Raw genomic sequence first — 12921 nt, 5'->3', positions numbered from 1 at the left:
ACAGGGTAACCGCATCATCACCTCTGATGTGTCAACACGGGAGGACGAATCTGATTGGATCAGTCGAGGACGAAGATGTACCTTGCTGCTGAATGGTCAGTGTCGCAGTCGGCACTGTGGTAATTAATAGTGAGAGGCATCTGGTTCAGCATGGATCTCAGGGTGATAACAAAATCCAGCAGGTGCCAATGCTTGGATCTGGGATATCTCCAGGACCTTCTGTAGCGTAACTTGGTGGCAAAGAAGGTGTTGTTAATGCACAGGTTTCTGTAGAAGCAGAGGTCCAGTAGCCGCCGGCCGTTCTCATTGAGCTTGCCAATGCCAAAGTGTCCAGTGCAGTGCGGCCAAGAGTTGTGGTTTGCACCCACCCGGGCGTTGCGGTCTCCGAGCAAGTGTATATTTTCTGAGATTAGTCTGATCCTCGCATCGAGCTCCTCATAGAAAGCGTTTTTGACGTTGGCAGAATAGCAAAGCGTGAGGGCATAGATGCTGAAGATGTGTGTTGGATCTGAGGAGGTGACGAAGCGCAGGGACAGGATGCGCTCAGTTCATTGGAAAGGAGGTTCCACTAATGGCAGGACGGAGTTGCGAACTAAAAAGCCGACCCCGTGAATCCGGTGCTCATTTGATTTCAGGTCTTGTCAGAAAAATGTGTAGAACTTCTCCTTTGGATTGCCACTATTGACTAAACGTTTGTAACTTTGCATCTTCAAATTCAAACACGAACAACAGCAGCAGAAAATACAAACAGAGAAAGTGACAGCTAAATTTTTGTGTGTTTTTTTTTCACAATATTCACTGGTTTGTTTTTCTAACGTGTTCAATTAACGTTTGGAACTTTGCATCGATTCAAATTCAAACAACAACAACAACAACAACAACAACAACAACAACAACAACAACAACAACAACAAAAACAACAACAACAACAACAACAAAAACAACAACAACAACAAACAACAACAACAAACAACAACAACAACAAAGTAAAAGCCAAGTTTGCTTTGATGTTTCATCATTTTAGCTGTTTTATTTCTTTAACGCCCTTCATTATGTGTTTGAAATTTTATGCATCACCATTTAAAATAAACCCAACAACAGGAAAGGCAGCAGCAACAACAAGGGCAGTAACAAGCAAAGGAAGGTGGAATAAAGTTCGCTTTAATTACATTCATCCGGCTTTTGGATACCATGAAGAATCCTCCAACTATGGGCTAAAGTCCCGCTGTCTTGTGAATGTCTTGGTAAAGGCAAAGGCTAAGACAAAAAATCCTGGAATCCCAATAGACGAATGATGAAGCTCTGCAACATTTTTCCGGCAGCTCCTGCACCCGCGCTGGCACCAACTGTACTGGTTTGCCTTTCCATTGGAGTCTGCTTGCAACGCCAAGAGGAGGACCCTGATAAATGGCAAACCAAGTTTCTCTTATTATATGCCCAGGCTTGCACCTGGAGAGATTTTTCCAGCTTTGCTATACTAATATAGAAAAAACATGGGGAATCAGCAGTTACTTTTTTTAGCATAGAGCTGGATGTTATGTAATTTTGAAGAGGACTGATGTTATTTGTTGTTGTTCATATTTGTGAGAGTCTTAGTGAGATATTTTAGAGTCTTAAGAGTGTTCATGTGTTGAGTGTTCATATGCCTTAAGATGTTCATGTTGTAAGAACATATTGGAGACATAAACAGGTATATATAAAGAGAGAGGCAGTTCTGTATGAACGGGGGTGTTTCTATAAATATTGATACATATATTTGCTTACCTATTTTTGAGATGATGATTTTCACAAAGTTCCTATAATATAAATAGACAATACATTTTCTGTTGAATAACAACACGAAGACGCAGATACACAAAGATGATGACTTCCTTTATTTCATGACTGGTTCATGATTTCGCTTGAGGAATTCAAAGTTTCTTTACATGGTTATTTCTAAAACCCTCTCACTTCTAGAGGGTGTCTTGATTCTAACGGAGAATCGGTCTGAATCTCTCTGCTTCTCTCCGACTCTTCTCCCAGATTCCCCGACTGCATCCAAAAACTCTACCTATATTGAGAACACGTCACGTCATCGCATGATTAAACATGTGCTCATCAAGCACGTTAGTTGACATGCGTCACGTTGCCAAACTTGACATGACCCCGAGTTCAGTAACCTATTTTTCAAATAACATTTTTACAAAATATGTTTACAATTTTAATTAACGATTAAATTCCTTAACAGAAACAAATTTCATTATTACATTCCTTTTCCATATTCATATATATATATATATATATATATATATATATATATATATATATATATATATAGTAATTTATAAAATATATATGGCGATTAAGCTACACTGAATATTCTGCGTTTCATCCAACTATAGGATTCGTCAGGCTTATGCGCGAATTCTGTCGTTGCTTCTTGTTTTTATACATGTTGAGGATTACTAGTTGGCCAATCAGCTTTCTAGTATCCACCGCGCCCCTTCCTACCAGCCAATGGGCATGCATTTTATCAAACAAAGGATCTGTTTTAGAGCTAGGTTAGTGGTTTTAGGTGGCCGTTCTACTTTTTTTTTTTTTTTAATATACATATAAATATACCTATGTGTACACAATAATGCACATATATATACATATATATATATATATATATATATACATATATATATATATATATATATATACATATATGCGTGTGATCGTTTATGTATATTCATGTTTATTTAATTTATTTATTTGTTTGTTTTCTATTGTTATTGTTAGTTTTATATATATATATATATATATATATATATATATATATATAACGTCTATACTTTTCCTCCCCTTTATGATATGTTTCAATATTTATATAACTACATGTATATGTATGACCTAGGAAGAAGAAAATTGTTTTAGATCCAATAAGGTTTGCTAATCTTCAAAACTACTGCATATCACTGGAAGAATCTTTAACATAATTAAATCCTTCTTAGATAAGAGAAAAATCCAGATTGTCATCGATGGTCGTACATCCAAACAATATGATACAAATGCGGGAGTGCCCCAGGGGTCGATCCTTGGGCCTCTATTATTCCTAAGAGAAAATTGTCTGTGAGATGGGTATATATGCTGATGACACCACTCTCTGTAACTGACACGATAGGAAAACAAATGAACACATATCTAAAGAAATTGCAAAAACGCTAGAGGATGACCTCCAATCTGTAGTGGAATGGGGACAAAAATGAATGATCACATTCAATGCTGCCAAGATTAAACTTGTTTCCTTCAATAATTACAAGAAACCTTCGCTACCACCAATAGCAATTGCCAAAGACTCTTTATCTGAAAGTACATCTTTTAAACTCCTCGGCCTAACGTTCACAGGATACATGAGTTGGAAAAATGACATTGAGAGCATTGCCAGGACCGCTGCGAAAAAGGTAGGTTCTCTCTACCATGCTAGAAAACTACTAACGCCCAAAAGTATCTTGTACCGCTATAAGGCCACCATTCACCCATGTATGGAGTATTGTTGTCATATTTGGGCTGGTGCATCTGCTACTAGTCTCTTACTCCTAGACAAGGTTCAAAAGAGAGTCGCCAACCTAATAGATCCTGAACTGTCATCTAAGCTTCAGCCTCTGTCCCATCGACGTAATGTAGCATCCCTCTGCCTGTTCTGCAAGTATTTCAATGGTGAATCTCTGACGAACTGCAAGCACTTGTGCCCACTCGACGTAAGTTCCCCGACAAACCCGACAAGCAGCAAAATCCCACCCCTTCACAGTTGAGATCCGTAGATGTAAGAGAGCCTTCTACTCCAGTAGTTTCTTCCCTAGAACCGCTGGACTTTGGAATTCCCTTCCGAGTTCCTGCTTCCCTAACTGTACTGACATGCAGAAGTTCAAGTGTAACGTGAACCGACATTTGCTGCCCAACTCCCCACATAGTACCCCCTGGAGTTTATGTCCCTGATAGTAGCCCCCTACAGCAAAGTGGCAATGTGCCTGTTTAGGGTGAAAATGTAATAAAAAAATTCTATTCCATTTTAATTCATTTTCCTTTTGTTTTATATATATATATATATATATATATATATATATATATATATATATATATGTATATATAGGTGCGTATGCGTATATGTGCGTATTTTATGCAAATGTCAGTTGAGTATATGCACGTGTATATATGTATGTTGTGGTAGGATCTACCTAGTTCGCATATGTGGAGTATCAACTATATAAATATGGTTGGTACCGTAAAGATAAGAGAGACCCAACGAGAGACTCAGCAGAGACTCAAAGAAACACGAGATCGAGAGTCGACGACCGCCCAGCCGATACCTGGACTCTATGTAAAAATTGTATATACTTTCTTGCTTTCAATATATCTGTTCTACATTAATTTTTTGTTGTAGTTATTTATTCCATGTGTTCCGTCGACCTTCAACAATGTAGTTTACCTTATTGTTCTGACATGATACAAATCTTCAACTCTTTAATTTTCAAATCCATGAGCTAAATCTAGAACCACCCCACTGCAATCTATATATACAAGTCTTTAAAAAAACAACTCCCCACAAAACAAAGATATTATAAATTTAGGTTAAATAATAGTTATCTATTCTACCTGTGCGTATAAATATAACAAACATTATAACTATGAAGTCACTTAATTTGATAGATGGTTTATACCCATTGTAATATATACATGTTACCTAACTCCGCTGAAGTAATTTTAATTTTAATTACTATTAACTCAATCAATAACATAATTAACACCTTACATAACACATATAATAATGTGATAATATTGGTAATTGCTTTAAAAATGTTGAAAATAATAAGAATAATAAAATGCGTACACGTATGCATTTATACATCCGTCTAGGTGTGTGTGTGTGTGTGTGTGTGTGTGTGTGTGTGTGTGTGTACGTTTATATGTACCCGATTACATTTTAAATTCTCATAATAACTCCATAATGATCTTTGATCGTAAATTTATATATAATTCATTAACTAATAACTTAATTTTATAAATTTAATATTTAAAAATGTTTACTTATATATATATATATATATATATATATATATATATATATATATATATATATATATATATATATATATGTATATATGTATATATGTTAGTATTTGTGTACGTATATTTGTTTATGTGTATGTTTGTGCGTGTATATGTATGTATATATGTGTGTATATATATATATATATATATATATATATATATATATATATATATATATATATATATATCGTCGTCGGCCAATTTCTCGTATCCGAGAATTTCAGTTTCCTCTTCCCTCAGTGTTTGGATCGCAGATGGCTTCTCAGACCAATCTGACCAATATATATATATATATATATATATATATATACATATATGTGTGTGTGCATGTATGTATATAGAAATATGTCTCGTTGTGAATATGCATATATGAGTCTATAAACGCTTAGCGCTTTATTCTTCATCATAGAGATAGGGTTCTGGTTTATTGATTTATTATTTTTTTATCTCCCGGTTTCCGCCACATTCAATAGATCTTATTAACTCTATTTCATTTTTCTTTATTTCTTTTATTTTTTATTAAACTCTCTCTCTGTCTCCCTAACCCTTCAACATGGTTGTGTCAACGAACAGATTTGCAAACGCTTTTTTCGACATGCAAAAATTAGCTCATAAGCAGGCAAGCCTAATGAAACTCGATGTTCAGTACCCCCCACCACTAACATAATCCACTCTTCTGGTAAAATACGCCCCATTTTAATAATTTCAAATTGATATTGTCTATAAATCCAGCTGTGAGAATGTGCATGTGAGGACACTTCGAATTTTTAATCTACAGACTTAAGATTTGGTATATAGAGTATTCAGACATCTAAAACTTTTTAATCGGTTTTCATCCAAATAAAAGGGCTGCTAAGGGATCAAATAGAAAAAATTGGTGCTTGGAAATCATCGGATTTTTATCTGTTTGTCAATTGCTTCACGAAATTTGAAAATATTTTCTAAAGATCGTGTCAAGTTGGCCTATCGTAATCGTGGACTCTCGTTTTGGGTTTCGATCTTAGCTCGAGCATTTTTTTTACTTACAAGAAGTAAACTGTTTAAAAAAAACATAATACTCGCATACACATGTCTCAGTTTGTTTTTCGTTTTTTGTTACTTCATTTTTTTAAGAAATTTAACGTTACCGGGCAACGCCGAGTATATCTTCTAGTATTAAATAAAGCCATGTATTATCATTGTTATGGTTTGTGCAGTCACTCAAATTCTGGCTGATATTTCCTGGTCCAGCAAACCATTCCCAAAACTAACATTTCTCAAGTATTTAAAGCTGGCAACATTTCTAATCTTTGTATCATCTTTTGTGATTTTTGGCTGCGATTAATGAGATTTTGGCTTATGTTGGAAGATGATTAAAGTTTATGAAAATCTCAAAAGTATAAATGCCCTTTGATATCTATACTAGCAAACCTACCTCCTCCCAAGCAGCAATTAATAATCGTTTTTACCTAGAGAAGTCCATAATTAAAAAAAAAAAAAACTTTGATAAACGATTTAGATTAACGCGCTCGAGTAAATTACCCTTCACCTTAGAAAATTGATATTTTTACGCTTTAGGGTTAATCCAACTTATATATATATATATATATATATATATATATATATATATATATATATATATATATATATATATATATATACTAGTAGTAACCCTACGTCTGACTTGTAATGTTGTAAAACCGCACATAATCGCCTAATAAGTAAACCATACCTAAAAAAATTACGCCTCTATCGAGCTAGAAGACTCATACCTATCCTGTACCTCCACAAAGCCACCATTCGCCCATGTATGGGGCATTGCTGCCACATCTGGGCTGATGTATCTAGTACTAGCCTCTTCTTCTTGGATAGGGCCCTAAAAAGAGTTTTCAATCTAATAGGTTCCACTTTGTCAACTAGACCCCAATCCCTGTCCCATCACCGCAATGTTGCATCTCTGTGCCTGTTTTACAAGTATTTTAATGGAATGTGCTCTGATGAACTCATTGCATGTGCCTCTCGATGCACATATCCCCAACAAACCAGCTTAGCAACAAAATCTCACCTCTTCACTGTTGAGATCCATAAATGCTAGAAAACTTTCTATAATAGTTTATTCCCTTAAACTGCTAAACTTTGGAATTCCATTCCTGCTACCTGCTTCCCTGACTGCACTGATATGCAAAAGTTTAAATGTAACGTAAACCAACATCTTGCTAATCTTTCCTGTGCATGGTCCCAAATAGTAGCCCCTTATGTCCAAGGGGGAAAATCAGTGAGAATTTAGGGGACTATGTACAAAAAGAAAATTATACAGGGGGAAAACTGTGGAGGTCAGACGAGCGTCTGTCAAAGGCCGCCTTGAAGCCCTGTAGTATGGGCTGGCTTACAACCTAATCAGGTAGTTGATTCCATGGAGATGCTACTCGAGCCAAGAACGCTGTTTGGCGTCAAAGCCTCTGGAACATCGAAAAACCTTTTTCGCGTGCCCACGGAGCCTGCGATCTGGGGCAGGGGTGAAAAACAGGCCCCGATCTAAGCCACAATGTCTATGGAAGATGTTATGGCGATGATGAGGACGCCCTGAAGCCTCATGCAGCTAAGGGGAAAAAGATTTAGAGCACTTAGCGTTGCTCATAGGATAGACTTCTAAAGTCAGTCACTATTCTCATCGCCAAGTGCCGAACCATGATTCTCGTCAGCGACTCCTCATTGATCAATACGTTCGCTAGGTAATACCTCTTCGGCACATTGCAAGGTGGCATGATATGCCCCTCACTTTAAACCACAACAATGATCATAACCGTGACCGGAAATTTTGTTTTCATCATCCTGAGCACGTCCCTGTTATTCGTGGCAATCCAGCAAAGACTGTTGAAGGTGCTGGCAATGGTCCTGTTGTCATAACTTGGATCGTTAGAGAGCATGAGTTGTACAGCGGCGCATCTCCGATCTTGCTCGTTGAACGTTGTGCCAATTCAGACATGATAGACGGTTTCTATCAATCTTGAGATTTGTACACAACTGGCCAACTAGTAGATGATCTGAAACAAACGAAAAAAAAAGAAAGCCGGTTTTCATCAAACGGAAATGGAATGATGTCGTCTTTACTAAGGCGACAATTTTATCGTTCCACACTTAGTATAATTGATTCATCCCAACCCTATAAAATATAACAGTTTTGTAAATAGCAAACGCTTTCTTTTGTGGGGACGAAGATAAAGACGAATGACACAGTTGAGGAAGACATTTTGTGATAATATAAATAGGTCAGCAAAATTTGGTGCATGATCCGTTTCTGTTCTTTTTTAAGGGAGATGATGCTTAATCAACACTGCTATGAATCCATAATTTAATATACGGTTTTGTTGCTTTTGTTTATAAAACAGTGTTTTATGATAAACAACTGATAATCCTTAAAATAACATTTTGAATACATCGCTTGATTGCTACAAATAACAGGGACGTTCCCATGGTGAAGAAAACAAAGTTTCCGGTCACGGTTATGGTCTTATGTGTGGTTTCAAGTGAGGGCCACATCATGCAACCTCACATCTTCGAAATCGGCTTGAAAGTCAACATCAGAGTGTGGTGATTCGCTGGTGCAATAAAGTGGTCGCTGGCAGACTCTAAGTGCGGCAGCAGGACTCGGAGCCAGCCAACAAGTCCAAAGAGGCCCAGGCTTGGCTTTAGAAGGAATGTTATGATTTTGTACTCATCTCTCACTGCCCCCCCTCTACCGACCTGAACCCACTGGACTACTTGGTTTGGTCATATGTGGAGAACATCACCAACATGATCTTCCACGACTCCAAAGTCACCCTAATCGCTGCCATCCACCGAGTATTTGCCGACCTCTCGCCGGCGCTTGTAGAAAAAGCATTCTCCAAGTTCCGGACTCGTATCGAGGCGATGATTGAGGCTGAAGGCGGTTACATTGAATTGGATGTCAGCTCTACAACATATTCAAGTCACCTGAATTGGTTTTTTTTTTTCAATAAAAGTTTTAAAATAAACCTGTAGTGTTGTTTGTCATTAGGGAAACCTTTTTATTCTTCCACTCTTTATATTTAAAAAACGGCAAGAACTTAGTTTCCAACCCAATATATATATATATATATATATATATATATATATATATATATATATATATATATATATATATATATATATATAATTTGTTATAGGATTCTTTTTCAAAATAGAAATATGCTTTCCTTCTTAGATGAATTGCAGGGACAAAAGATGAGTATCGATTTTGATCAACCATTTCGTTTAGATGCGTATTTTGTCGAATTGTCGGACCAAATTCGGATTATGAAAGGGAAATTAAATGGAAAAATCAAGATGGCTGACCGTTTGTCCGTTGAACGCACGATCCAATCGATATGTATATCTGGTGCTAAACGTTGCGATAATGACGACGAGAACACCATTAAGATCGTCAATAACTTAAATTATAATTCCTTAAAATAGCAATGACCATGCCGAAACGACGGAACAAACACTGTACTAGAATTTAACTTATTTTAAAACTTGTTTTTTCTCCAATTAAAAACCTTAGCAGGACCTAACTTTATTTTAGTACTACTTAACGTTGTCGACTCCCTATCGCTTCGAAAATTCGCTATTTGACGAAATCTGCATTAATCAAAATATCATATTTAAGCGTATTTTACGACCGGGCGGCCTGCGTGTACACACACACACACACACACACACACACACACACACACACACACACACACACACACACACACACACATATATATATATATATATAAGCGAGATAAGACACTGATAGATGTATAAACTTCTCTTTTCGTATAATTTTCTCCATATAATTATCCACAACCACTCAAAAAAACTATTTTCAATAAGTGTGCTTAAAAGCAAAATAGCGTCCATTCGCAGCTGAACATTTTGCTAACTGCATTTCATTTCCTCTGATGATATGAGCCATTGTTGAAAATCCACGGATTAAGGAAATTAATATAACCCCTTATATATATATATTCCTTTTGTCAAGCAATAAATTCTTAAATCGAATATATATCTCTATATGTTGTTGTTTTTTTCAGAATTTAAAATTTAACCACGAAACTGATATATATATATATATATATATATATATATATATATATATATATATATATATATAGTAAGTTATAAAATAAATATGGCGATTAAGCTATACAGAATATTCAGCGTTTCATCCACGCTAGGATTCCTCAGGGGCATAAGCCTGAGAAATCCTAGCGTGGATGAAACGCGGAATATTCTGTGTAGCTTAATCGCCATATATATTTTATAACTTACTACCTAGCTCTACATACGTATTGAGCACTGTTGAAGTAAATACTTAAAGTTTACGCATAAATTTATACTTTCGTGTGTTAATTTATGTGAGTAAACGAAATAGTTACATATATAGAAAAATGCGAGCATGAAAAGTAATATGGTTAAGCTTAAACATGGAAAAGTAAAGGACTAGTTGTTAAAACTGGAAAAGAAAAGGACAAGATATTCTAGTAAAAAATAAAATAAATATATAACTTAAAATATTGCAGCATTAAGAATTGATTATATAATGTTATAAAATTGAATTAAAAAAATTCTTAATGCTGCAATATTTTATTATATTTTACTAGAATATCTTGTATTTTTCTTTTCTAGTTTTAACAACTTTATTTTTCCCTGTTTAAACTTAACCATAGTACTTTTCATGCTCGCATTTTTCTATTGCAATCCATGATTTTTCCGGTTTCCAATAAATTCACTTGTTCATTGTTTAATTTCAGTCTTATTATTTTGGTCCCATAAACGTATATGTAATAACAGTGTACGGCTCTCGCCTGTTTTCAATAAAATCCCCCAATTAACTTTTGTTTTACTGAACGAAAATTGTAACAAAAATTTTCACAATATAGCTGAGAAGTTGATCTATAAACTTTTTTTCTTTTTTTTCAATTTTCACCCCAAACAAGGCACAGTGCCACTTTGAAGCAGGGGGCTACTATCAGGGACTTAATTAGCAGGGTCATTATGAAGGGAGATGAGTAGAAAGATGTTTGTTAACACTTGAACTTCTGCATATCAGTGCAGTTGGAAAAGCAGAATCCCGGAAGGGAGTTCCAAAGACCCGCAGTTCTGGGGAAGAAACTATTGGAGTAAAAGGCTTTCTTGCACCTAGGGATCTCTACTGTAAAGGGATGAGACTTAGTAGCTTGTCGGGTTTGTCGGGGGTAGTTACGTCGGGGAGGTACAAGTGTTTGCAGTTCGTCAGAGCATTCACCATTAAAGTATTTGTAGAAGAGGCAGAGGGATGCAACATCTCGTCGATGGGACAGAGGCTGAAGCCTAGATGACAGTTCAGGACCTATCAAGTTGGCGACTCTCTTTTGAACCCTGTCCGGGAGCGAGAGACAAGCAGCAGATGCACCAGCCCAGATGTGACAACAGTACTCCATACATGGGCGAATGGTGGCCTTATAGAGGTATAGGATACTGTCAGGCGTAAGTAGTTTTCTAGCACGGTAGAGGGAGCCAACCTTCCTTGCAGCAGCCTTGGCAATGCTCTCAATGTATCTATTCCAGTTCATATTCCCTATAAAAGTTAGGCCGAGAAGTTTAAAAGAAGTACTTTCAGGCAATGTATTCTTGGCCATTGCTATTGGTGGTAGAGAAAGTTTCTTGTAGTTATTGAATGAAACAAGCTTAGTCTTAGCAGCATTGAATGTGACCATCCATTTTTGTCCCCATTCCACTACAGATTGGAGATCATCCTCTAGTGTTTCTGCCACTTCCTTGGATATGTGTTCATTTGTTTTCCCCTCATATCTCTTATAGAGAGTGGTGTCATCGGCAAATAAACCCATCTTCGAAACAATTTCATCAGGAAGGTCATTTATGAATATCAGGAATAATAGAGGTCAAAGGATAGACCCCTGAAGTACTCCCGCATTTATGTCATATTGTTTAGATGTACGACCGTCGAGGACAACTTTGATTTTTCTCTTACTTAAGAAGGATTTAATTACATTATAAATTCTTCCAATGATTCTATATGATCTAATTTTCCTTAGAAGACCATCGTGCCATACCTTGTCAAAAGCCTTAGATATATCAAGGGCTACCGCTCTACCCTCCCCTGTTTCTGAATTGAAATTTACTATTGTTTTACAAAGAAAGTTTAGAATTGAATACAATAAAAAAGCGCCTCATAGGAACACCATTGTTAAATGGATGAAAAAATTTAAAGAGACAGGTTCTGTCCATAATAAACCACGGTCTGGAAGGCCATGTGTCAGTGACGAAAGTGTTGCTTCCATAGAAGAATCCTTTACTGCAAGTCTAAGAAAGTCTGTAAGACGGGCATCATTGGAGCTCGGGCTGCCAAAGTGTACTGTGCATAAGATTCTGCGGGCAAAACTTCATATGAAAGCTTACAAAATCAACAGTTGGTAGAAGAGGATTATTATGCACGGCTAACTTTCTGTCACCAGTTCAATGAAAAACTTTGCAATGATGATACATTTGTGAGTAATTTACTGTTTTCTGATGAAGCAACATTTCACATTAGTGGCAAAGTCAACAGGCATAATTGCCGAATTTGGGGAACTGAAAACCCAAATGAAACTGTTGAACATGAAAAGGACTCTCTTAAAGTTAATGTGTGGTGTGCTTTGGGAATAAATCGAATCATAGGGCCATATTTTTTTTTTGAAGATCGTGTTATTAACAGTGACAGCTACTTAGATATGTTGCAGAATTACTTTATTCCGCAACTTGAACAATTAAACTTGAAAGATGATACAGTGTTTCAACAAGATGGAGCTCCTTGTCACTTTGCTCGGCGTGTTAGACAGT

Source organism: Euprymna scolopes, chromosome 2 (assembly GCF_053919585.1).
Source record: "Euprymna scolopes isolate OS-2025 chromosome 2, ASM5391958v1, whole genome shotgun sequence".
Lineage (NCBI taxonomy): Eukaryota > Metazoa > Mollusca > Cephalopoda > Sepiida > Sepiolidae > Euprymna > Euprymna scolopes.
This window is presented reverse-complemented; position numbering follows the sequence as displayed.